At 38.7% G+C, this 26,039-nt stretch overlaps 1 pseudogene; it reads left to right on the plus strand.

The window, feature by feature from the left end:
* Positions 1 to 25,397, plus strand: part of LOC149154224 (protein DETOXIFICATION 55-like) — a 43,158-nt pseudogene extending 17,761 nt beyond the window's left edge.
* The last annotated feature ends 642 nt before the right edge of the window (positions 25,398 to 26,039 follow it).

A 26,039-nucleotide genomic window follows, 5' to 3' on the forward strand; every position in this document is an offset into this window, starting at 1 on the left:
TGGACAAAGCCGAGGTAGCCCACGTCAGCCCAAGTACCTCAACAGCACCTGCAACCAAAACAAAAAGCAAAACTCAAGCAGGCAAGCAAGCAGAGGTGGAGACCCCTGTGTCTACAGGAAAGCAAAAACAGGCTTCTACAGGAAGCCCAAAAACAAAAACGAAGGCTTCTACAGGAAGCCCGAAGATCATTGAGGAGCAGGCTTCTACAGGAAGCCCAAAAGCAAAGACCAAGGCTTCTACAGGAAGCCCGAAAATCGTTGAGAAACAGGCTTCTACAGGAAGCCCAAAAACGGAGACAAAGGCTTCTACAGGAAGCCCGAAATTGGAAAAAGGGGCTTCTACAAGAAGCCCGAAAGTCATTGAGAAACAGCCTCCTACAGGAAGCCTGAAGACAGAGAGAGGGCCTTCTACTGGAAGCCCGGGAGTGGCTAAAGCCGGGTCTTCTACAGGAAGCCCAAAAGCGGGAAAGAAAGAACCTTCTACAGGAGGCCCGGAAGGGGGCAAAGCAGGGTCTTCTACAGGAAGCCCGAAATCTGAAAAGGAGGGGCCCTCCACAAGGAGCTCTGAGAGAGCAAAACGCAAGAAAGAGAAGGCTGGTCTTCTAGAAAAGGAGGCAGCAGCGGCGCTGGCCGCCCTCAGTACACCTCCGAAGCCGAAGGAAAAGAGAGAGAGGGAGACCCCTCTACCATCTGAGGCCAGGAGAAGCAAGCGGATTACCACGGGCAAGCCACAGCCTCCACCCGGCAGCCAAACCACTTTAGGGGATGTCCCTACTTCACCCAGTCCAAGAACCCCCTCTAAAACATCAGCCACCCCCGAGAAGGGGAGCCCAAAAATAACTTCCTGGACACGAAAAATAGGCCAATCGCCTTCTGAAGCCCGACTCAAGGAAATAGGGAAGGGGGCAGAAGCACCACCTTCGTCACCACCAGGGGCAGCGAAGGCAGGGCCGCCAAAAATAGGAAAGGAAGCAGCGCCACCCTCGGCAGAAAAGGCAGGACCACCAAAAACAGGGAAGGAAAAGCATGCTCCGGGCTCTAGTTCTCGGCCAAAGACGAGGAGCCAGGGCAAAGTTGCTCAAGGATGAGCAAATAGTTTAGCTGGGGGGTGATGATGAGCCCCAATTTTTGGTATAATTTGGGCTCATTTGGCCTACTTGCTTTGCTCAAACCATTCACTTTTTATTGCTTATGCATGCATTTCTTAGTTTATTCGTGTTGTTTGTAGGAAGAAGGGTAGACATTTTATCTACGTGACTAATGCATGATGCTTTCAGGTTTTTGGCATTAAAAGGGAGAAAAGACCACGTGAAAAGGAGACAAGGAGACAGTGAGGTGGCACTGCTGGTTTTTAGGAGAGGATGTCCACAGTCTTGGGACCTTCCTCGTGATTCCCACCATAGCTCCGAGCTCCAATCCATCTCCCCACCGAGCTTAGAGGCAGCCAGCTGTTCTACAGGAACAACAGTTATAACTGTTCTACAGGAACAACAGTTATGACTGTCCTACACGATCAGCAGTTTAGACTTTAGTTGGACAGCCGAGCTGCTCAAATCAAAGACACTTGTTGGATGATCATTTTGCATAAATACTGAGGCCGTAGCCTTGGATAGAAGCTTTTTGAACTTTTGTATTGCTCTTGTAATTTGGAAGTACGAGCTAGAGCTCGGTTTTTGTTCCTTTTTGTAAGCCAATTTGGCATGACATCAGATTATGAATAAAGAAGGCAGATTTTGATTTAGTTCTGAGTTTTCTCAAGGAGCTATAGCTCTCAGGTTAGGGCCCAACCTGAGAGCAATAGATCTCCTCAGTGTTGTAATGTTGTTGCATTTCGTTCCAGCACTTTGAGTTTTACTTTACCATGCAATTCGAATTTACAGTTTGTTAATTTAGACTTTCTTATGAGCTTAGATAGGATTAGTTTATGGTGAATTTGTTTCCAGCTGCTTAGGTTAGAAGAGGATAGATATAATCTATTGGAGCTCCAGGAAAAGGTTGTAAAGGCTCACTGCCATCTCTGTTAGGGATTGGGGTGAAGTCTACATCAACCACCAAAAAGAAACGCAGTTCTTCTCACTTCCATGCAAGCTGCAACATAGACCTTTACGTTGAAGATCCATCCATGCACTTTTGACACAGATCCATACTTCTACATTTCACTTCCATGCACGAGTTTCATTTCTTGGTTTTCCATTGCTGTTCATAGGTTTCATGGCACAGTTATCATAGGTTAATGAATCCTCGTTTTGGTGTATAAGTCATTTGTTTCATTTACGCTGCTCCATATCATTCCATTTTCTTCTTCTTCTTCTTGATCTCTCCTCAAGTCACTCATTCGGCCTCTGTCCAGCTCTTTTACCCTCCAACTCATCCATTATTCACTTAGCTCCATTTACTTACACTTTCGTTGATCCCATCCTTCCAACCATCAAACCACTGCATGCACTCTGCCTCCATCTGATTTTTCTGCTCCTGAGTCATCACCAGCTCCATCTCCATCTCACCTATCCTCCCACACCACTCCAACACTTCGCCATCTCCCAAAACTCCCACGGCCAATCATCCTGTAGAATTGCACAGCCTTCCTGTAGAAACCCCTGAGTTTCCTGTAGGATCCCCTGCAGACTTCCTGTAGAAGTCTGCAAACTCGGTTGCTGAGCATCCGAACGTGGTAGACTTCTGGGGATCGATGCTAGAGACCCTCTGGGACCTCCCTTAGCCATCCTGACCTTGTCCATGCTTTCCTTCCATTCCAACCGCTCCTGCACAACCAAACCCTAATCAAAAGCACCATCACAATAAACCCAACCACTTAATGACAAAATACAAAAACATGTCTTTTCAAGTGCAAGTAGCTTAGATTCATGTATTTCAACTCACTGCATGTAATAGCATCATTGGTAGAAGTTTCATTCACGTTTTTGCATTGTAAGGGTCAAGCTAGTTAAATTAGGGTTTATTAGGGTTTCTATGCTTTGTTGGCTTTCCATTTCCTTTTTGCAAAGTAGGTTAGCTTCCTTCAAGATAGCTTTCATCCATCACTCATAAAGCTTCTTCTGTGAGCCTATAGAAGTTGGCTTGAGCCCTAGTGGACTTGTGCCAGCTGACCAAGTGACAGCTGCGACAAGAGCTAGTACTTGTGCATACAGCACCGTCGCTTCCAAGTTTGTACGAACTACTGGGTTGATAAAATTAGAGATAGGGAGCTCCAGGAGTTGTAGCATTATTGCTACAATACTGGAGCCCACCACCATGTTGCATAAAAATTGCTCCCATATCATATTCTCTTGCATTGGTTTGAATTTCAAATGGATGCTTAAGATCTGAAAGTGCTAGAACTAGTGTTGTACTGATTTTCTCTTACAAAGTGTCGAAGGATATTTTATTCTTGCTCCCTCATTGAAAGAGATATTTCACACTTTTCAAAGCATGTAATGGTGTTGCAATGAGTGACACGTTAGTGATAGATTTTCTTCAATATTGGGATACTCCCAAAAAGATCCTAACTTTTGTTGCATTGTTGGGTTTAGGCCAATTCAGAATGACATCAACTTTTGAGGGATTGATCTTCAATTCACCCCCTCCTACAATATGGCCCAAATAAACTAAAGAGGTTTTCCCAAATCGACATTTAGACATCTTCAAATACAAATTTTCCTTTTTTAATACATCTAAAAATTGTTTCACATGCTCGACATGCTGTTCACGAGTCTTATTGAAAATCAAAATATCATCTAAGTAGATTATGACAAAATCATCAAGTAATGGTTGCAACGCATTATTCATAACTCTCATGAATGTTGAAGGTGCATTGCAAAGCCCAAATGACATAACTAGACATTCAAACAAACCTTGTTTTGTCTTGAAAGCAACTTTCCAAATATCATCTTTAGCAATCCTTATTTGATGATAACAGCTTCTCAAATCTAACTTAGTAAAGTAAACAACTTCCTTTAAATGATCTAGAAAATCATCAATGCGAGGAAGAGGGCAATGATTCTTTACCGTGATCTTGTTCAAAGCTCGAAAATCCAAACACATGCGCCATGTACCATATTTATTTCGAACCAAAACAATAGAAGACCCACAAGGAGATGTGCTAGGCTTTATGTCAAGCAACTCTTGAATTTGCTTCTTAATCTTCCAAAACTGACATTCTATACATGCCAATATTTGGAAGTGGTGCATCTTGCTACAAGTGAATCTCATGTTGGATTCCTATTTTAGGAGGAAACCCTTCATGTTCCTGAAACATCTTTTCATACATGTTAAGAACTTAAACCAATTCATGCTTGAGTTTAGAATCACATCCTATGAAATATTCACATTCAGTAGTATCTTTAGCTTTAATCATCAATAACATACAATTCTTACTAGCATTTACAAGCATTTTCATCTGACCAACACTGACAAGATATAATCTCAGCTTCTTGCGATGTGCTCTAACAATATAATCAACTCCATTTTTAAGAAGATGATATTTGTTCTCATGATGATAGAATATGTATTTTCGGTCAATAAGTATGGATTCCCTAAAATAATCCCACAAATATCAAGTGGTACAACATCAAGCTCTACATCATCTATAAAATTAGAAGTGATGGATAATTTGATTTTACATTTTATTGTCACTTGTAATTTGGCATCATCACATACCCGACCCAAAGGGTAAGGTTTAGCATGAGAAGTATTTTCTAAATTAAGTGTCTTGACAATTGCTTTAGAGATAATATTAACTTGTGATCCACTATCAAATAATGTATCAACCTTAGTATGTTTTGTAATGACAATGATATGGAAAAGATGACTTCTTTATTTATCATTTTGAGATTCAATAGGCTTACTAGAAGAACTAGTACTTGTATTAGAAGCTATACATTTCATTCCCATGATTTTGATTTTGGTTTCATCACCTGAATCGGAAAATAAATCTGGTTGAGTTGTAGCAATAGTCTTTTGTTTTCCCTTGTTATTGAACTTCTTTGGTCTCAATTCTGGATGTAATTTCCTACACTAGCCTTCATCATGGCCATATTTTGAATAATGTTTACAAGTACTTTTTTCTCCCTCTTTCTTGACAATAGCATTCTTTTTTATTTGCCTTTAAAATTCCCCTTTCCTTTGTCTCCAATTTTAAAAGGTTTATTTCTAGTATCTTGAGGAACATTCTTGCATATTGATTCTAAATGAGTTGTCTGAACACATAATTCATCTAGATTGGTGGGATTAAACATAAGTATAATATGTATCAAATAACTTTGTAATCCAACTATATATTTAAGGAGAGTATCTTATGAAGACAAATCAACACCCAACATTAAATCTTTCTTCTAAATTCTTGTGTGTAGCTTTGGACATTCTGACCTTTAGCTTGTCTAAAAATTTTCCAATCCATAATTTATTTTTTCATGCAAGCTAATGGATAAAATTACTTTCTTAATTCAACTATAAAATCATTCCAAGAAGAGATAATTTTACTATTTTTCTTCAAATATTCTTAAGTTCTAACCTCCCACCACATGAGGGTTGCACTTTCCAAGCGAAGAGAAGAAAGTTGGATCTTTGTGACATGATCATAAATCTTTTGAATCCTACAATAGACTTCAATTTGAAAAACCCAATTATCCAACTTTTCAGAATTTACTTCCTCGTTGTACATAGGCAATTCAAACTTGATATCAATCTTAATCAAACAAAATTAGCATGTCCTTTTGGAGATGGAGGAGGAGTAGGTCTTCGATATGAAGGAGGTGAAGAAGGATGTGAGGATGGAGGTGAATATGGAGGTGAAGGAGGAGGTGGAGGTGGAGGCTTTCTCCCATCACCACCATTACCTTTTTGTTTATTAGAACTTTCTCTATGAAACCTTGTTGTCCTTTCATTGTACAACACTTTCACAATCTCAGACATATCATAAAAATCCTTTCTAAAAGACTTGTCATCCTCATACATCAACTGTGGTCCTTGTCCTTCTTCATGTGCCATGACTTGTGGAGTTTGTGGCCTCCTTGAACCAATTTGAGGATTTGGTTCTTCAGGCATTCCTTCTCCTATTTTAAATTTAGATCTAGTAATCATTTAAGAAAAACATTTGCAAAAATTGTCAAACCTTCACAAAAACCATGCACTGATACTGGAAATTGATCTATAAATAAAATTGAAGGTTTCATGTAAAGTTTCCATGCCAGTTTATGTCTTATGGGAAATGGATCGATATTGCAAAAGCACACAAACTGATCTGAATGGAGATTCACCCATGGTGTTTAACCATGGTAATGTAACTAAAGGCTATAAATAACTCACCCATGGTATTATCCACCCATGGTACTTTCCCATCCATGGTATTTACCTATGGTTTTTAACTAAAGAAGGCTATAAATAACAAGCCTCGTTTTCTAAGAGGGGAGATTGTCCAACACAATGTAGTTACAATTGTCATTTTTTTATCTAATAAAAGTTAGTTCCTGATTTATTTTCTAGTTTGGATTACTTTTTTTTTTTTCCTAGTGCGGAAATTATTCATATCTCGCACCCCCCCCACCCAAGATCTCAGTGGTATAAGAGCGGTTTGCAAATCCATGGTAACCTTGGTTCATATAGTAGGTGCATAAGGGTTTTTGAAGGTCATATGTTTAAATTTTTAGGGTTTATTGAGATGGGTTGCTATCCTCATGTGGAGCTCTTCCTGATTCTAACACTTGTTGCAGTAAGTTTATTAATTATGTCGAGATATCATGGGCCAATCAGAGTTCCATTAGGAACTACGATTTTAGAGCATTGTTACGCTGCATTCAATGATGTTGGTTTATACAATTAGGCATTAATTACATAATGGTTATGGTGTTCGTCTTCTAGGCCCTCATGGAATTCCTATCAATTGAATTAGAGAATCCCGTTTCACTCCCCTCTGTCACCTTGCCCAATATGCCTGATATCTGAGATAGGAGACCTTGACATACTCATCATATTTGAGACTCATCTGGGTGCATATATATTTATTTATTTTTCAATGATTGTTATTGTGGGGAACACACCATCAAATCCAGTGGTGCATCAAAGATGGAGATGGCAGAAGAATTAGTGGTCAAGTTTTGGTTGGATAACAAAGAATCCAGTAAAGCATAATCTATACCCTTATCATATTTTTTGTGGTAGCAAGTACAGGCACCAACCCCACAAATTCTATATGCAGTGGACCATGCAGAGAAGTGGAGAATAGAGGGAACACTAGTGTGTAAATACCAAAACTTCTCACTAGTTATTGAGTAACTAAAGGAGATTTGTAGTATTGGTCTTCTTTTAATGACCATGAAATGTGTGTTTTATCTAAGGGCCATGGTGTATGTCTTGTGCATGGGAAGGCTTGGAAGCCTCGAGTTGGAAGAAGTTTCACTAGCAATTGGATTCAAAAACATTACAAGTTATTCAGTATTGTTTGGCCTGGTATCTAGTATGAATCTTGTTTGTAGTTAGGCATTTAGCTCCAAGAACTGGTCCTTGATAGGCCTGGCTCTCCAATGAACAATCTTCATGATTCTCTCAATGTGCATCCTCATAAGCCTGTTGTGGCTAAATATGAAAACCAAGATGTTGTACCTGAGACAAGATCTCGAAATCATAAACGTGGCTAGTCTCTACTGTTTCTTTTCCCTAATGGAATTTCTAGAAAATAGTATTATGTAGTGTTGAGCGTCTATCTACGTTCTCAAGGGATTAACAAGTCCATGTTATGTTTATCTTTCTTGATATTTCTCTTCCATGCCCCTCTCAGTGTGGGTCTTGTATTTGTTTTCAAATTGGGAGTACCCGACGTGGCCATTGCCACTTGGTGCACAAATTTCAACATGGTTCTATTTTTTGTGGTTTGTCTACTCTATAATAGTGCCCACAAGAGAAGTTACACCAGATGGTCCATGGATTGCCTCAGGAATTATTTTCTGCTTCTCAGGTTGGCACTTCCCAATTACTTTACCATGTGTTTGGAGTGGTGGTGGTATCAAATCATGACTTTTCTAGTAGAATACTTGCACTATCCAAAGGTAATGGTAACCACGACAACCATTGTAATCCTGAAAACTTCACTCATGTACACTATAATCATGGCCATAAGTTTATCTGTGGGCAATGAGATAGGAGCATGCAAACCCTCCAAATCTAGGCTCACTACCTATGTTGTCGTGGGTTGTGCAATTTGTAACATTGCTCATTCTAACATGGACCACGATTTTGCGATATCTGTGGGGTCGATTCTTTATTAGAGATGAAGGAGTCTTAGCTCTTAAGACCATGGTTTTTCTCATTATAGGACTCTATGAGCTAGGTAACTACCCTCAAACAATGGGTCACAGGGTTCTTAGAGGAAGCACTAGGCTTGCATCCAGTGCTATAATCAATCTCTGGTATTTTTACTTTATATGGGTGTCTGTGGCTATTATCTTAGCCTTTATTCTTAAGATTGGATTATTGGAAAAAAACACAGAGCCACAAGAAGTCAAGGATGTTGATATATCTACGATGCCGACATGTTTTACTAGAGTCTTGCATGATCTTGTCCCTGAAGCAATTCTGGCCACTAGGAGTTTCATAAGGTTGGACATATCTTCCTGGGAAATTATGATGGCCATTGTCACTACTAGTAATACCAATACCCTGATCAAGCAAAAGAAAACTAATTTTGAAATAATTTACCTTAATTATACACATATTATTCCATAAACCTTCATTCCAACACTGGTTGGACATGCAACAGATGATATATTCATCCAACCACACCATTATGACATCATCTTCAAATTATATGTGGGAGACAAGAATGTTATAAAGTTTGAGGGTGATTAGAAAAGACCACCATCTCTAGCTCAAAAGAAAGTGTCAGTTCCTATTTCATGGCCATCTTCTACCTCTACCTCATCATTAATAATACATTCTTATAGATGGAATGAGAATTATGTCGATTCTTTTGTGCCATCAAAGTTCCAATACAACAATGGTTTTACAGGCATAGATAATTTGAAATGGTTTATTGTGGGCAAGGATATAGTGAGAATATACAAAGATAAGCCACAAAATTTCTAACAGATAGGTCAACAAGCGATCTTGAGGTACATTATAGGGTATCTCTATCCTTGAACCCTCATTCATCATGGTTATGGGTCAAACACACAAAACCCTTTGCCAATGAAGTCCATTTGCTCGGCCACACACTATCCACCTCACAGTTGGTCCACCATCATTACAGGGTATCTCTATCCTTGGCTCTTCGCTCATCATGGTTATGGGTCAACCACACAAAAACCTTGCCTCGAAATCCATTTTCTTGGCAACACACTATCAATATCACATTTGGATCACAAGCGTTACAGGTTATCTCTATCCTCGTATCTTTGTGCATCATGGTTACGGGTCATCCACAAACCCTTGCTTATGGGCCAACCACACAAAACCCTTGTCTTCAACAACACTTGATCATCCACAACTCATCTTCAACAAAGGCTTCTATGGAGGGAATGCCATGCAATGGGGACCATTGCTTCCTAAGGGGGGAGGAATGATTTGAATGGAAATTCACCCATGGTATTTAACCATGGTAAATGTAACTAAAGGTTTTAAATAAATCACCCATGGTACTTTCCCACCGATGGTATTTACCTATGGTAATGTAACTAAAAAAATGCTATAAATAGCAAGCCTCCTTTTGTAAGTGGGGAGATTGTCTAGCACAATGTAGTTGCAATCATCATTTTTTTATCTAATAAAAGTTAATTCCTGAGCCAGATCACAAACTAAGTTAAATTTTGTAAAATTTCAACAGTGAAAAATAGACCACAAGTAGCATCAAAAAACAACAATTTGATGATGGAGTTCACCCCTCTTGGGTTGCATCTTTGGGTCCAGCTTCCAATGGCGGCCCTTTATATTATATTCTAAAATGTGAAATTACATCAATATACAATACTCAAATTACAAAAATAACACTGCCATTACATCCAGAATGCCCAAAACCTCGTGTGTAGGCTCTACTTGGGCTCAAAAAGATTGAAAAATGACCAAGTTAGGCCTCTTTCTCCATTGTTAATGCTAACTGCTATACAAAAATGATTGCTCTGTAAAATTTGGCCATGAAATTCTGCTATGGTGCGTTGGTATGCTTCTTTGTTAGTTCATCAATAGTTTCAAGTTCGATCTACATTTGGTGGCGAAGGTTGTGGTTTTTGGTTATAAAAATTAAATATTCTTTTAATGTGGGTTGAGCCCCCCTCCAAGCTCCATGCTCGTGGTTCCTCCGCGTCATGTGGCCATGGGCCATGGGGGTGAGTGGTATGCTATGTTCCCCAACCCCTGGTACCAACCATGTCGGTCACACGATAACCCTCCACGTCGAGCACTAGTTCATCTGCCCTCTCCTCCATTACTGTTATTCCTTCATGGGCGGTCATGTTATGCAGATGTGCCTTGGGGCTGGGCTGATGAGGCACGCGTGATGACCCATTCCCTTATTGAAAATAAGTTGACATTGATGTCAACAAGTGTTAGCCAGAGGCACAAGTGTCAAATAAATACCTCAGGGAGAAGGTTCCAGGCACATAAGAAGGGAAAAGAGTCAGAATCAATGTAGTGGCTTTGGATCCATTTCTAGAGCATCAGATCATCTTAGGAGAAGATGGAAACTACTCATATGCATAGAGATTTGAAATAAATTTCCAATGGTATGAGTAAATTTGAAAATGGCTTCTGCATCCAATGAGTGTCTACACTTCAAATTTTAGTAAACCTATAAGGAGATAAGAAATAGAATTAAAAAAAAGGAAGTTTTCTTCTTTTCCCTCCAAAATTTATAACTCTTATTTTATTATTTTCCTATTATTTTATGATTTTCCTTAGGAGGCCACTATTAGGTTGAAATTTTCTCTAATTATTTTTTGAGGATGCTCAAGCGTGGATCGAGCAAGTATAAAGGTAAGTTGCCCTTTAAATGTTTTAATTGTGGCAAATTTAGTCATTATGAATCAAAGTGTCCTAAAAAGAAGAAGAAAGACAATGATCCTAAAGAAAAATTCAAGAAGGTTCAAAAGGATAGAAAGAAGGCTAAGAAGAAAGGTTTCTATGTTCAAGAAGAGAGCTCCTCTAAAAGTGAGCCCAACCAATCCTCAGATGAGGACAAAGATGATGATAGCTCTAAAGAATTCATGCTTATGGCCATAGAAAATATGCAAGTCAAGGCTATTTTTGATGATGATGAAGGAGAAGTTGATCTTGAAGGAGAACTGGTAAGTGCACTTGAGGAGATAGAGAGGCTAAGAAAGAAAAACAAAAGCCAGAAGGAATCTTTGATAAAAGAAAAAGTTGAGGTTGTTCAACCATTGATTTCGCAATTAGAAGAAGGTAATAAGATACAAGAAACCTTGAACCAATAGTTGAATAAAAAAGCTCAAATATTTGAGAAGCTAGAAGGATAAATTTCATTACTAAAGAAGGAGTTGGAAAAGGCTAAAACACAACTCAGTTTCAACCAAAAATTTGGAAAAGGGACTGAAGATCTCAATGAGATATTGGAAGCACAGTGAGGATCCTCAAATCAAACAGGTCTTGGCTATGATGCTGAGTTCAATTCAATAGTTGAATTAAAAGGTAAAAATGAAATTACATTTGTTCCAATCAGAGAAAGGACTACACAACAACAAGAGACACTTACTTAGCAAAAGAGAAATCAACATCAACAAAGGGAGCACGTTGTCTATGCAAATCAAACTGCCCAAAATTCTGCTCAACACAGGAGGAAGTCATCCAGGTACAACGATGTCTTCCTAGGATATTGTTTCACATGCACTAATTATGGCCATAAAGCAACAAACTGTAGAGTTAATCTCTCTGTTATCAGCAAAAAATGATCACCTAGCCATTTCTAACTAGGTGGATCAAAATACACCATGTGGATTTAATTTTACCATAGTAGAATCACTTTCACTGTGGAAAGTAATTTAGTTAATCACTTTTATTAAAAAAAAAAATTGATTCAAATAAAAAACCCCCACGAGAATAATTAGATAAATCATTATTTATTTAATTTTCTCTAGGAATTATTATTAAATCGTTATTTAATAATTATTCCTTGTCACATTTGACTAAATCCCTTAGGAATATTTAAATAAATCATTATTTATTTGAATTTTCTTATTTCTGTTATTAGAATAATTATTAAATCACTATTTAATAATTATTTTGATTTCACACCTTTCTTGTTTCTCGCGAAATAGTTAATAAATCATTTTATTTGTTAATTATTTCTAAATAAAGGAATTTAACCATTTTAAATTCCTTTTCCCTCTCCAACACATATAATAAAGTATTCCAAGTAATTAGATCTAAATATGGTCAATAATATTTTATTATTCTCCATTTTTGAGATTAACTCCATCCTTTTCTATATAAAGGAGGGTTTTTCATTCATTCCTCACCATGATCATTATCATTGTCAATATTATCGTCATTTTCTTGAGCTCCCATTTGAGTTCTTCACTTTGTTTGAGTTTTTCACACGATTGAGAGAGAGAATTATATTTATGAAGAATCAAGGATATCAAAGGACCCATCCCACAGAGGGGTACTTACAGACCAATATGTAGATCTCATTCACCAAGTGTTATCAATAAAGATTTATTTGTTTAAAATCATCTTTCCACTGGGTTAGTATTCTTGATACATCATCTTGATGCTATTGGTTTTGGATCTTGTTTTCTTTGCAGTAGATTTTCCATTTGTCTTGTAGATCTAGATCGACAACAACCATCAACTTGTTGTTAGGGTCACTTGTCACCTAGTGACTTAAGTGAGGATTTTTGGTACACCTTCTAGGAATTTTTACACTAACAAATGGTTACCCCATAGGTTTGATAACCGTGTTCTTGGGTGACTGAAGTTTCAGAAATTTCAGGGTTTCTTCAGCGATTTTTTAGGACTCTCAATTTTATTTCCAATTTTAAGCCCTATTTTGTCTAATTTTTAGATTCTGAAGGTTTCCTGGTATTTTCCGTAGATCACAGGTACCATTTGAGTAGGAGACAACAACATCTGTCTGAAAGCTTCCGACTGAGACAAGCAGGAACAAAGCACACTTTTTACCCCAGAAACTATGCTACCTCAGAAAACAGATCAGTACTTGTGCTCCCCAGTTTTTTTGAAAATTTTTCAATTTTTTTACATTTTGTCCAAAAGTGTTATCTACAGAATAGTTTGGGTTTTTCAATTTTGTTAATCAGTCTCCCTTAGGCCTGGATCCACTTGTTTTGTCTCTTTGAGGAAGGAAATATCCCTTAGGGTTTAGAGTACTCCTCCACCTTGTTAGGAAGACATTTGCTAAGTGAGGAGTCTAGGGTTTTCAACATTTTTAGCCCTTGTTTTTTAGATCTGATCCATTGGATAGGTTTATTTTCCCCTTTTTCTCACTTTGGAGTTTGGGTTTGCCTTCTTCCCCTTAGGAGCATCCTAGGTCTTAGAGCTTCATACATGTCCTGTACAATAGTTTTCACCTCTGATTTTGTTTGTTTGTCTGCACCATTTTCAGCAGCCTAGAGCCTTTAGATCCCAGTCCCTTGACATCATATATTTTTGGCCTCTTTATGTGTCTTTGAGTAGCCTGTTTGCCTTCTCTTTCTTAGATTCTTAGTATCCCTTGTGGGTGGGGTTGTGTATGCTTGATTGACTATTTAATTTTATGTCATTTCATATTCATTTACAGCATTTCAACATTTTACTTTCAGCATCATCGAGTATAAAGAAACATGCTTAATTAACTCATGCACTTGAGACATATTTTACACACACTCACACCTAAAGCGAACGAGAGCTTGGTTAACACCGCCAAGCCACGAAATTAAACACTACACCTTAATAAATCAACACACATAGATTAAGCCCACTTGGGCATCAAGGCCAAATAATATTTGTAGTATAGGTGTAGGGTCAGTGGGATAGGCTTCCAATAACACCCATCGGTCACTTTTCATTGAGACATAGAATTTTTCATATTAGGGAGCTTAAAATCCTTCATCATCCCATGGTCAAAGCTGGAATGCGTGATAAACCCGAACCATATGGGGTTAAGCTAGGTCATCGTGCAAGAAGTTCTCCTTGGGGCTACCCAACTCGTGGCTGGGAATTCCGTGTAGTGGCTAACTACCAAGAAGCTCAAGACTCGACCACCCCGATGGGATGAAGTTAAACATAGTGACCAATCTTAGGAAAACGCCTTATAGGACTGGCTGTGGGAAATAGTTGGGGTCATCTACCCCACCTTTCTCTCGACAACTTTGCTTGCGAGGATGAGATTCTGTCAAGTAAGAAGTTCTTTGGAAGGGCATCTGAAACCATAGATTTAGGATTTTTTGCGGATTCATATCACCTATAGGCTAGAGGTATTTTTTTATTTGATATGATGTGTTTGCTTGCATTATAGTAACATCATTAAAATTGTTAGTTTACGCTTGGCACCACTACACTAGGTGTTTGCATGCTGTTTGTTGCTTTTTTCTTCTTATTATTATCACTTAGTCTAGACATCATAGTTCCTCCAAGGCGTTTTTTGCATTGAATTAAAGGGCTTCATCCTTAATTCCCATTATGCCATATCACTCCTCCCCATCTGGAGCGAATTCATCCTCCCAGTCCTCCATCGATTCATCATTCTGATTCTAATTTAGATTCTGCTGATTCATCCTTTGATTCCGTGTCCCCTCATCCTCATATCACCATCATGTCAAGCACCAATGTAGGTGCAGGAACCTAGGGTAGTAACCCAGGTACCAACCAGGATACCCCCACTAGCGGAACCTCAACCAGTGTGGTCACTCTGACTCCCTTACTTCCTTTTGTCGTTGGTCTAAGTCTCCCATATTTTAACTAGCTTATCAATGATCCTCTTCTCCATGATCCCACATGGCCAACAATGCCTACAAAACTCCCCTCAAACATCCCAAAGTTTGAGGGTAATCCTGGAGAAGACCCAACCAATCATGTTCACTCCTTTCATATGTGGTGTTCATCCAATTCTATTACTGATGACTCCATTCGTCTTCAGTTGTTCCAACGCACACTCACTGGAGTTGCTATGAAGTGGTATGTAGACCATCCCATGGAAACCCATTCCACTTTAGTGACTCTTGATACAACATTTCTTTCATATTTCCAGCTACCTCTCCATTATAATACTGATACTAAAATTTTGACTTCATTCCATCAAACTTCTGCCACTCGCCTTTCTAACCATGTTTAGGAATGGCATAGAAGAAGGACCGTCTGTCGAGCTCCTGACTTTGAGGACCGAGTCTATATGGATTTGTTTCTTATATCATTGTTGGCCCCCATTGTGAAATATGTCACTTCTCACTTTCCTCAATTTGAGGAAGAAGATCTCCAGATAGATCTCAAATTTGACCTTATTTACGCCTAGTCAGGTTACATTTACACTATCATCCCCGATCTGCCTCAGCCTGGTGCTGCTAATGCGCTAGGGGCATCTCATGTCATGGATGGAATTGTTGGAACTCTTTCACACCCTCAACCATATGATCCTCCTCAGATGAGTTATGGTCAACCTCAGGAAGGGACCAGTCCCATGCACAACTATCCCTCCCCCAATCCTTACCAGGGCACTCCTTATCCAGGTCCCATCACACCATATGCATATCCCCTTCTGCATCAATCGATTCTAGGGCCAGCTATTGCTTCACCTCCTTATACCCATGTTTTCCCATCTCCATATTATTCGTACACACAACCTAGCACTCCAGCCCCTTCGGCACCAGCGCCTCAACCCCCCATACCTGCTCCCCATCTGCCACAACAAGTACCTCCTCCACAAGGACAATTGTACACTCAATAGAGTGGTCCCAATCCCATGAATCCCAAGAAAAATAATAAGGGGAATGGAAATAAGAACCACTAGGAGCAAGGTAATCAAGGCAACCATGGTGCTCCACCGAATGCCCCTGAAGGTCCTCCACCTAACCCCTCACCCAGCAACAGGGTGGTCAACCCAAGCATAACAAGGGTCTTCACACAAAAAAACCTTGTGCTTATTGTGGAGTCTATGGTAATTGTACTCATGAGTGTCCCTTGTTACCTCAAATGCACCAAGTATGGGAAGCTCAGGAAGCTTCTAGAGGATCGCAACCTTCCGCTTCTCCTCACCCTCTTGCTTCATCTCAACCCGCTATGCCTACCAACCATTTTCCTCACCAAGGGTATATAGCTGCCCAACCTTCACAAGGTCAGGCTACTCAACCAGACCCTCCATCTGGTCACCATGATTATCAGATTCTCATGATGAGGTAAATAACGAATAAGTCAACCTCTAGACTTGATCGTGTGAGTATGACAAACCACCTGCTAAGTCTGTGACTGAGTCCCAACCCAAATTGTCTACCTAGCCTCTATCAGCACCCAATGGTAATTTACAGATCCCTCAAACTAAGGTTGAGGTCATACCCAAGATCCCCAAAGGTTTGTTACGTCAAAATGTTTCTTCTCCCAAATCCGCCCATACATATAACATAGTAGATGACTTGGCGCAATCTCCTATTTCCATGTCAACTTGGAAGTCCTCCAAACGTGCCCATTACAACGAAAAGCTATACTATCTACTCTAGGCATCCTAGATCCTCAAGATGATAAGATGTTTGTCTTCCATGTTGACAAGTCAGATAACCCTCCTTTACCTTCATTTGTTGCTTTCCAAATTCCAATCTCCATTAGAAACGCCACTGTCTAGCGACGTATCATTGACGAAGGCACATCGACCTGTGTGATGGCCTCCAGTGTTTGGAAACAACTTGGATCCCTTGATCTATCTCCATCCACCATCACTTTGTGTGCATGGGGTGGTCATCCTTCAGAGCTCCTTGGCTTATACTGCAACTGCCCAATCACAATTGTTGGAAAGACTATCTGTATTGACATCAAAGTCATTGATGCTCCTCTTGATGATAACATCCTTTTGGGTCGTAGTTATACTTATGCCATGTCATCTTTCACATTCATGGTTCCGTGTAAGATGTGCTTTCCCCACAATGGAAATATTGTCACCATTGATTAGTTGACGTATTACGATCGAAAAGCCTAGACTTTGCCTCAGACCAACATTTCATTCTTGGCTGACAATAAGACTATCTCTTCTGTTTCTCCCAGAGTCTATAAATATTTCTCTTTTCTTGGTTCTTACTATGGCCCACCACTTACTCCTTTTGAGCTTAGCTCATCGAGTGTTTGCATGCTCCAAGCATCGCAGGTCACCCTCAAATGATCGTTGTGTCTACACAATAGTCTACACCTTCATAACCTATTATACTTGACTAAACCACGCCTAACGGTAAAAATCCTCAAGGACCACCTCCTTTTACTGGTGTCTCTCCTAATCCTTTTTCACCCGGTTCCATTCCCTGAGCCCTTAACCATGTGGGAGTTGTTCCTCCAGGTCATTACCCTTTTGGTAAGATATTGTTCTTGTGACTACCTCCCAAATTTTATTCTACACCAATCATGGCTACATTGAGTCTACCTAATATCACCCTAGGGATCCTAGTTTGGTACATAGATCCCCCTACAAACACTCCATCTCATCATTTGAAACCTTACACCACTTTGACCCTTGTCCAACTGGTCGTTCCTACCCCTTCCTTTGCTTTAGTTCCACAACAACCTCAATAGGATCCTACTCTTACTGTGAAATCATCTAGCGAGGGGGGCAAAGCCCGAAAGAAGGACAAGGCTCCCCCAGTAACTCCAGCTGCCCCTAAGCCCCCAAAGCCTCTTCCTCCTTGTGCTTTGTGTGATTTTGTCGGTCATGCCACCAATAACTATCCTGAACTCCCTCACATTAAAGAGGTTGTCACTAATACCTTTCCCGATCCTAACATCCTCGAGGTCCAAGTAACCTTGCCTCAATCCGCTAAGAGAATATGATCATTACACACAAACCAATCTTGAGATTTGTGTGATAACTATGGCCATTATTCCCATCACTTTCCCCATCTTGAATATTTTCATGATACACTTCAAGTACTTCGCAAAATAGATGTCGCTCATAGCGATTTCACTTCTCCTTTACCAACGGAGTTTGGTCCCACCCCTACTCCAGAACAGGAGGTCTCCCAACCATCCATCGTGATCCATCTGTTAGGTCCCTATACTACTAGTGTAACCCCTTATTGTTATTAGTACAACCACCTTATTATATTTTTGTTCCCATGTAGTCCCCATATTGTTATTATTGTGCCCCATAGAAGCCCACTATTGTTATTATTGTGCCCTTACATTATTATTGTTACATTGGCTCTGATTATATTAAGACCCCTTAGACTCCTATATATAGAAACAAGGTCTTGTCATTTGTATCATCCAAGAATTGTTCATTTGTATAATGTAAAGGAGGTTTCCCCCTCAAAGAGGCTTATTTCTAAGGCGTTCATCTATCTTTTATATCTTTTTGTGAGCTGGTTTCATAACATTTGGTATCACAGCTTTGGATTATAGGGTTTTGCTGCTCCAAACAAGTGATCGTGGCATTTGTGCTATAAAATTTTGTCTGCGACATTTCAGAATCTAAAAACAAAACCCATTTGAGATGAAATCGCGTTGAACCACAAGTCCAAATTTAGATCTTGTCTCGCTATATTTTCGGTGTGATGATCTGAGAAGGTTAGGGTTTTTGCAATCTCCAGAATTTCAGCCAAAACAGGTCATCATGGAAGTTTCGCTATAACTTTTTCGCTACAAAGTTTCAGAAGCTAAAAATAAAACCAATTTGAGAATAAATCAGCCTGCATCTTGGGTCCGAATTTCTGATCTTGGCTCGCTATAGCTTCGGATATATGATCTGAGGAAGTTAGGATTTTTGCAGACTCCTGAATTATATCCTAAACAGATGATCTTAGGAAAATCATCATAACCTTCTCTATGAGCATCAAATTGAAATTTAGTAAGATGTTGCAGAAAGAGAACGGACTGTAGTTTTCTATGTATCAGTTTTAGGTCCTAAGGTTCAAACATTGACACGTGGCACTTCATACAAGTTCGCTCTACTAAACTAGTATATAATCAGGTCATCGTGGGATATTTGACATAACGTTTCCTTGCAGAATCCAATCTTGATCAGACTTGTGGCATTAGAAAGAGGACTCAGAGAGCTACTTCAGGATGCAATTTCAAAACTTGGACATATGAAATTACAGAGTTACAATTGTTTCAAGATCGAGCTCCTAAAATCAAGAAAATATGATATGTGGAAGTTTGATGGCAAGGATCTAATAAATTGGATACTACAGATGGAGCAATATTTTGATCGACATGAGGTGCAACTGTTACAAAAGGTACGTATTGCATCTTCATATTTAGAATCGGATCAATTTTTATGGTATAAAGGGCTTTGTTCTCGTAAACAACTTGTTACGTGGTCAATTTTCATAGAGGAAATGATAACACATTATGAGGATACAAAGAGCAACACCTTCTTTATCCAATTGATAAATCTCAAAAAAAAGTGTTCAATGGAAGAGCCTATTGAGGACTTCCAAAAATTTAATATAAGGGAAAATGATATTCCAGAGAAGTAGAGGATTGATGTCTCCATAGGGACTTTAAAGGATAACATTCAACATGAGGTTCATCTTTGGGAACCTGATTCATTGGAGAATGCATTCAGGTTGGCAAGAAAAGTGGAAAGAAAAATTATGGCAACAAGGAAGTCTACCCCTCACAAATATAAGGATGGAAGTGTTGTTTCTCCTAGCCTTCCACAACCTACAAGGTTGACACCACAATAATTGGAAGAAAAAAGAGCAAAAGGGCTTTGTTCCAATTGTGATAACAAATACATTAAAGGTCATAAGTGTGCTGACAATAAATTATTTTGCATTGATTGTGGAGAGGAGGAAGAAAAGAATCAAGAAACATCAAAAGAAGAGGATATACACCAGAAACCAACCCCAGAGAAAGAAGAAATGAATACGACCATATCTAGTAAAGCATTGGCAAGAATTACCACTCCTCAAAATCTCAAGATAGAAGGACATATCAAGAATAAAAATGTTCAAGAAGTGAAAGATCACATCGAGCATCAAGAAATTAATCTAACCATATCTTGTAATGCATTGGCAGAAATTATCATTCCTCAAACTCTCAAGATAGAAGGACATATCAATAAGAAAAATGTTCAAAAAGTGAAAGATCACATCGAGCATCAAGAAATGAATCCGACCATATCTTGTAATGCATTGGAAGAAATTACCACTCAAACTCTCAAGATAGAAGGACATGTCAAGAATAAAAATATTCTAGCAGTGAGAGATCATTGAGCATCAACAACAAGTTCTCCAAGTTTTAAAGGATAATGCCACTTTGGTGCAGAATCGAATGAAACAATAGGAAGATCAACATCGAAGTGAAAGAAGTTTCTTGTCATTTTTATCATCCAAGAATTGTTCATTTGTGTAATGTAAAGGAGGTTGCCCCCTCGAAGAGGCTTATTTCTAAGGCGTTCATCTATCTTTTCTATCTTTTTGTGAGCTGGTTTCATAACATTTGGTATCAGAGCTTTGGATTCTAGGGTTTTGCTGCTCCAAATAGCTGATCGTGGCATTTGTGCTATAACATTTTGTCTACGATGTTTCAGAATCTAAAACCAAAACCCATTTGAGATGAAATCATGCTGAACCACAAGTCCAAATTTTAGATCTTGTCTCGCTATATTTTCGGAGTGATGATCTGAGGAAGTTAGGGTTTTTTCAATCTCCATAATTTCATCCAAAATAGGTCATCGTGGAAGTTTCGCTATAACGTTTTCGCTACAAAGTTTCAGAAGATAAAAATAAAACCAATTTGAGAATAAATCAGTCTGCATCTCGGGTCCAAATTTATGATCTTGGCTCGCTATATTTTAGGATATATGATCTGAGGAAGTTAGGATTTTTGCAGACTCCCGAATTACATCCTAAACAGGTGACCTTGGGAAAATCGTCATAACTTTCTCTCTAAGCATCAAATTGAAATTTCGTAAGAAGTTGCAGAAAGAGAACAGACTGTAGTTTTTTGTGTATCAGTTTCAAGTCCTAAGGTTGAAATAGTGACACGTGGTACTTCGTACAAGTTCTCTCTACTAAACTAGTCTATAATCAGGTCATCGTGGGAGATTTGACATAACGCTTCCTTGTAGAATCCGATCTCGATCAGACTTGTGGGGTTAGAAAGAGGACTCAGAGGGCTACTTCTGGATGCAATTTTAGAACTTGGAGATCTGAAATTATAGAGTTACAATCATTTCAAGATCAAGCTCCTAAAATCAAGAAAAGACGATATGAGGAAGTTTGATGGCTAGGATCCGATAAATTGGATACTACAGCTGGAGCAATATTTTGATCTGCATGAGGTGCAACTGTTACAAAAAGTACGTATTGCATCTTCATATTTAGAACTGGATCAATTTTTATGGTATAAAGGGCTTTGTTCTCGTAAACAACTTGTTACGTGGTCAATTTTCATGGAGGAAATGATAGCATATTATGAGGATACAAAGAGCAACACCTTCTTTAGCCAATTGATAAATTTCAAACAAAAGTGTTCAATGGAAGAGCCTACTGAGGACTTCCAAAAATTTAATATAAGGGAAAATGATATTCTAGAGAAGCAAAGGATTGATGTCTCCATAGGGACTTTAAAGGATAGCATTCAACATGAGGTTCGTCTTTGGGAACCTGATTCATTGGAGAAGGCATTTAGGTTGGCAAGAAAAGTGGAAATCAAAATTATGGCAACAAGGAAGTCTACACCACACAACTATAAACATGGAAGTGTTGTTTCTCCTAGCCTTCCACAACCTACAACTTTGACACCACAACAATTGAAAGAAAAAAAAGAAAAATGGCTTTGTTACAATTGTGATAACAAATACATTAAAGGTCATAAGTGTGCTGAGAAGAAATTATTTTACATTGATTGTGGAGAGGAGGAATAAAAGGATCAAGAAACGTCAAAAGAAGAGGCTATACACCAAAAAAAAACCCCAGAGAAAGAAGAAATGAACCCAACCATATCTTGTAAAGCATTGGCAAGAATTACCACCCCTCAAAATCTCAAGCTAGAAGGACATATCAAGAAGAAAAATGTTCAAGAAGTGAAAGATCACATCGAGCATCAAGAAATGAATCTAACCATATCTTGTAATGCATTGGCAGAAATTACCATTCCTCAAACTCTCAAGATAGAAGGACATATCAATAAGAAAAATGTTCAAAAAGTGAAAGATCACATCGAGCATCAAGAAATGAATCCGACCATATCTTGTAATGCATTGGAAGAAATTACCACTCCTCAAACTCTCAAGATAGAAGGACATATCAAGAAGAAAAATATTCAAGCAGTAAGAGATCACATTGAGCATCAACAACAAGTTCTCCAACTTTTAAAGGATAATGCCACTTTGGTGCAGAATCTAATGAAACAATAGGAAGATCAACATCACAGTGAAAGAAGTTTTGATGTAGGCGATTGGGTATTTTTACGGCTACATCTCAACCAAGCTATTTATGAGAAGGAAATGTTGGCAATACTACAAGAACTTAAGAAATGGCGACCTTACCTAATGGGAAGACACTTCAAGGTAGAGATGGATCATGATAGTCTTAAATAATTTTTAGAACAAAGATTATCTTTAGAAGAAAATAAAAAATGGGTCACAAATATGTTGGGTTATGACTTTGAAATCATCTACAAAAAAGGGAAGCAAAATGTTTTCACAGATTCATTCTCAAGAAAGGATGAGGATGTGGAAGCATTGTTTTGTGCTATTTCTATTATCCAACCAGATTGGATAAATGATGCAAGGGATGAATGGAAGAAGGACAAAGAAGTGTGGCCACTCATTCAAAAGTTGTAGAAGATCCCAGTTCAAACAATATTTCCAGAACTTGACAAGGAAGGAAAATTCATATTGGAACCTGGAGCAGTCATAGAAACAAGAACCCGACAACTACGAAACCGATCAATTTCAAAGTATCTCATCAAGTGGAAGAACTTACCCACTGAAGATTCCATATGGGAGGACAAGAATTTTATACAGAAGCATCAAGAACTACTCAAGCGTTGAGGACAACACTTTTTGAGGGAGAGGGGCATGTTAGGTCCCTATACTACTAGTGTAACCCCTTATTGTTATTAGTACAACCGCATTATTATATTTTTGTGCCCATGTAGTCCCCATATTATTATTATTGTGCCCTTACATTATTATTGTTATGTTGGCTTGATTATATTATGACCCCTTAGACTCCTATATATAGAAAGGAGGTCTTGTCATTTGCATCATCCAAGAATTGTTCATTTGTGTCATGTAAAGGAGGTTTCCCCCTCAAAGAGGCTTATTTCTAAGGCGTTCATATATGTTTTCTATATTTTTGTGAGCTGGTTTCATAACATTCATAACACCATCCCCATGATGTCGAGATGATGGACAATTTTTCTCCCATCCTCTACCTTTATTCATTCATGAGGTCGATACCTAGGAACTCCCTTGATGTCTCCTTTTCTGATTCAATTGAACCTTCTTTGATGAACACATCGGTCTCAACATCGATAGATATTCCATCTACTAGTCATCTGTCTCTCAGCCTTGACGATGCGTATGTGAACTTAGTTTCTCATGAAGATGCTTCAGGTAGCTCTTCTCCCATCATGTGGTCTTTCTTCCTCTAGTCTGTCCATCTTCTATTCTAATGAGGACATCATGGAAGCTTTGACCACCCTTGATTATCCTTGGGATGATATGCATGATAGTGCGTACTTCCTTCTGTAGCAGACCCATGACCAATATGTTGTGGAGTGCAAACAATTCATCCATATTGAGGTTGTTTGGTTTAACTACCCCTTACTTCGAACCCATGAATTTGAACCACGTCCACCTTGTAGCCATTACATTGCCACCTAATGTTTGGGTAAGGGGCATCCATTTTTAAGAGTCCAGGAGAAGCAGTTATCCCCATCCCTCCTAGTGCATATGGTAGTGTCAAATCTAATACCATCATTATTACCCATTAAGAAGAACCTCTAGAGTCTCATATCACTTCAGATCACTCTTGGGATGATCCACTTACTCATCTCTCCATCTTACCTCAACAACCCAGTCCCTTATACATTGTTGTTGTTCAACCACCATGCTTTCTAGGTGAGCATCAGTTCCTTATATTTGAAGCCACTCTTTGGTACAGTGACACCATGTATGTGGACCCCAAAATTCAATCCATTTGATTCATATATGTGGTGCCAAAGGAGATTGGTGATCCACCATTTCCTTTCTCTAACTGTACATATCCATTCTTCCCATATGAAGCCATCCATAAACAAATGGCAAACCACATCATCAAAATGTATTTGGAGTCAATTACTTTAAATACATCTGGCATGCCCATAGCATACTACATCTATTCATACCAAATGAGGGTCACACATGCCCCTCAATCTCCTCATCATCCTTTGGAGGATATCATGCCATTTGGGCCGAGATGATTGAATCCCTTATTCGAACACTTGGAACACAATGACACTCCACAAACTCCTCCTGCTAGGGGGTACCATTCCCACCTTTTCATACCAGATTAGTTCCCTCCATCACATATGATGGGGAGTAGTATCCCATGATTAGGGGCATGATGTTTCCCCCCTTAGCCACACTCTCTTACAGATAGCTCAGATCTACTAGAAGAATTCAATAGAGAAAAGGCGGACATAGGTACAATAACTCTTTTTCTCCTTTAAAATATCTGGTACAATGTTTTAAGTGTCAAAATTTTGGGAATATAGCAATTAATTGTAGGCTAAAAGAGAAGAAGAAGGATCCATTTATTGATAAAATTGAATAGAAACCCAAAGTCTAGAAAGAGAAAGAGAAATTAGAGCAATGTGACATTGCTTTGTATGCTCACAATGGTGGGAGCCATTGGTATGTGGACAATGGTTGTTCCAGGCACATGACAAGAGATAGAAGTAAGTTTCTCACTTGGAAGCTAGTTGAAAAATGTAATGTGACTTTTGGAAACAATGCTCCAGGTAAAATAATTGCAAAAGGAATGGCTAGTCTCTCAATTGGCAAAGGTAAAGATAAAAACGTTTTGTATGTTAATGGGCTAAAACATAATTTTCTGAGTGTGCCTCAGATGTGTGATCGAGGATATTATGCGATCTTCAAAGCCAAAAATTGTCAAATCAAGCCCACAGGCACACGTAAGATAGTTGTTGAGGCTGTAAGAATAGACAATAATATCTATGTGCTCAAAGACAAGACCGAAAAGTGTTGCTTGACAAAGATTTCTGAGAGTTGGTTATGGCATAGAAGGCTTAGACGTCTGAACTTTGATTAGATTGTCAAGCTAAGAAAGAAAAATGTTGTTAACTATTTTCCCAGTCTTTCAAAGCTAGAGAATAATATATAAAAATCCTACCAATTGGGAAATCAGCCATGAGTTCCATTCAAGTCAAAAGAGAAATCATCATCGAAGACATTACTATTGGTGCACATGGATTTGTGTGGACCATCCAAAATGCAGTCACCCACAGGTAAGCTATATTTTATGATAATAATCAATGATTTCAGCGGGATGATGTGGGTTGCCTTTTTCAGAGAGAAATCTGAAGCTTTTGTGAAATTCAAAGAGTTCAAAACAATGGTTGAGAATTAAACCAAATGTAAAATCAAAAGCATAAGGTCTGAAAATGGAAGTGGTTCACTTCAAAGGAGTTTGAATAACTTTGTAAACAAAATGGCATCAAAAGATAGTTTACACTAGCAGAGACCCCCCAACAAAATGGTGTAGTAGAAAGGGAAAACAGGTCAGTGCAGTAGTTAGGCAGCTTGGTGATGACAGAAAAGAATGTTCATAAGAGGTTTTGGCCATAGGAAATTTATAAAATATTAATTATTCTCAAAAAACTCTTTTCAAACCATATATTTACAAAAACCCCTATGAGCTATGGTGTGGCAGACCTGCAACAGTCAAACACTT

Source organism: Pinus tabuliformis, chromosome 9, assembly GCF_031772625.1.
Source record: "Pinus tabuliformis cultivar Carrire ecotype Pingquan chromosome 9, CPIR1, whole genome shotgun sequence".
NCBI classification, from domain to species: domain Eukaryota; kingdom Viridiplantae; phylum Streptophyta; class Pinopsida; order Pinales; family Pinaceae; genus Pinus; species Pinus tabuliformis.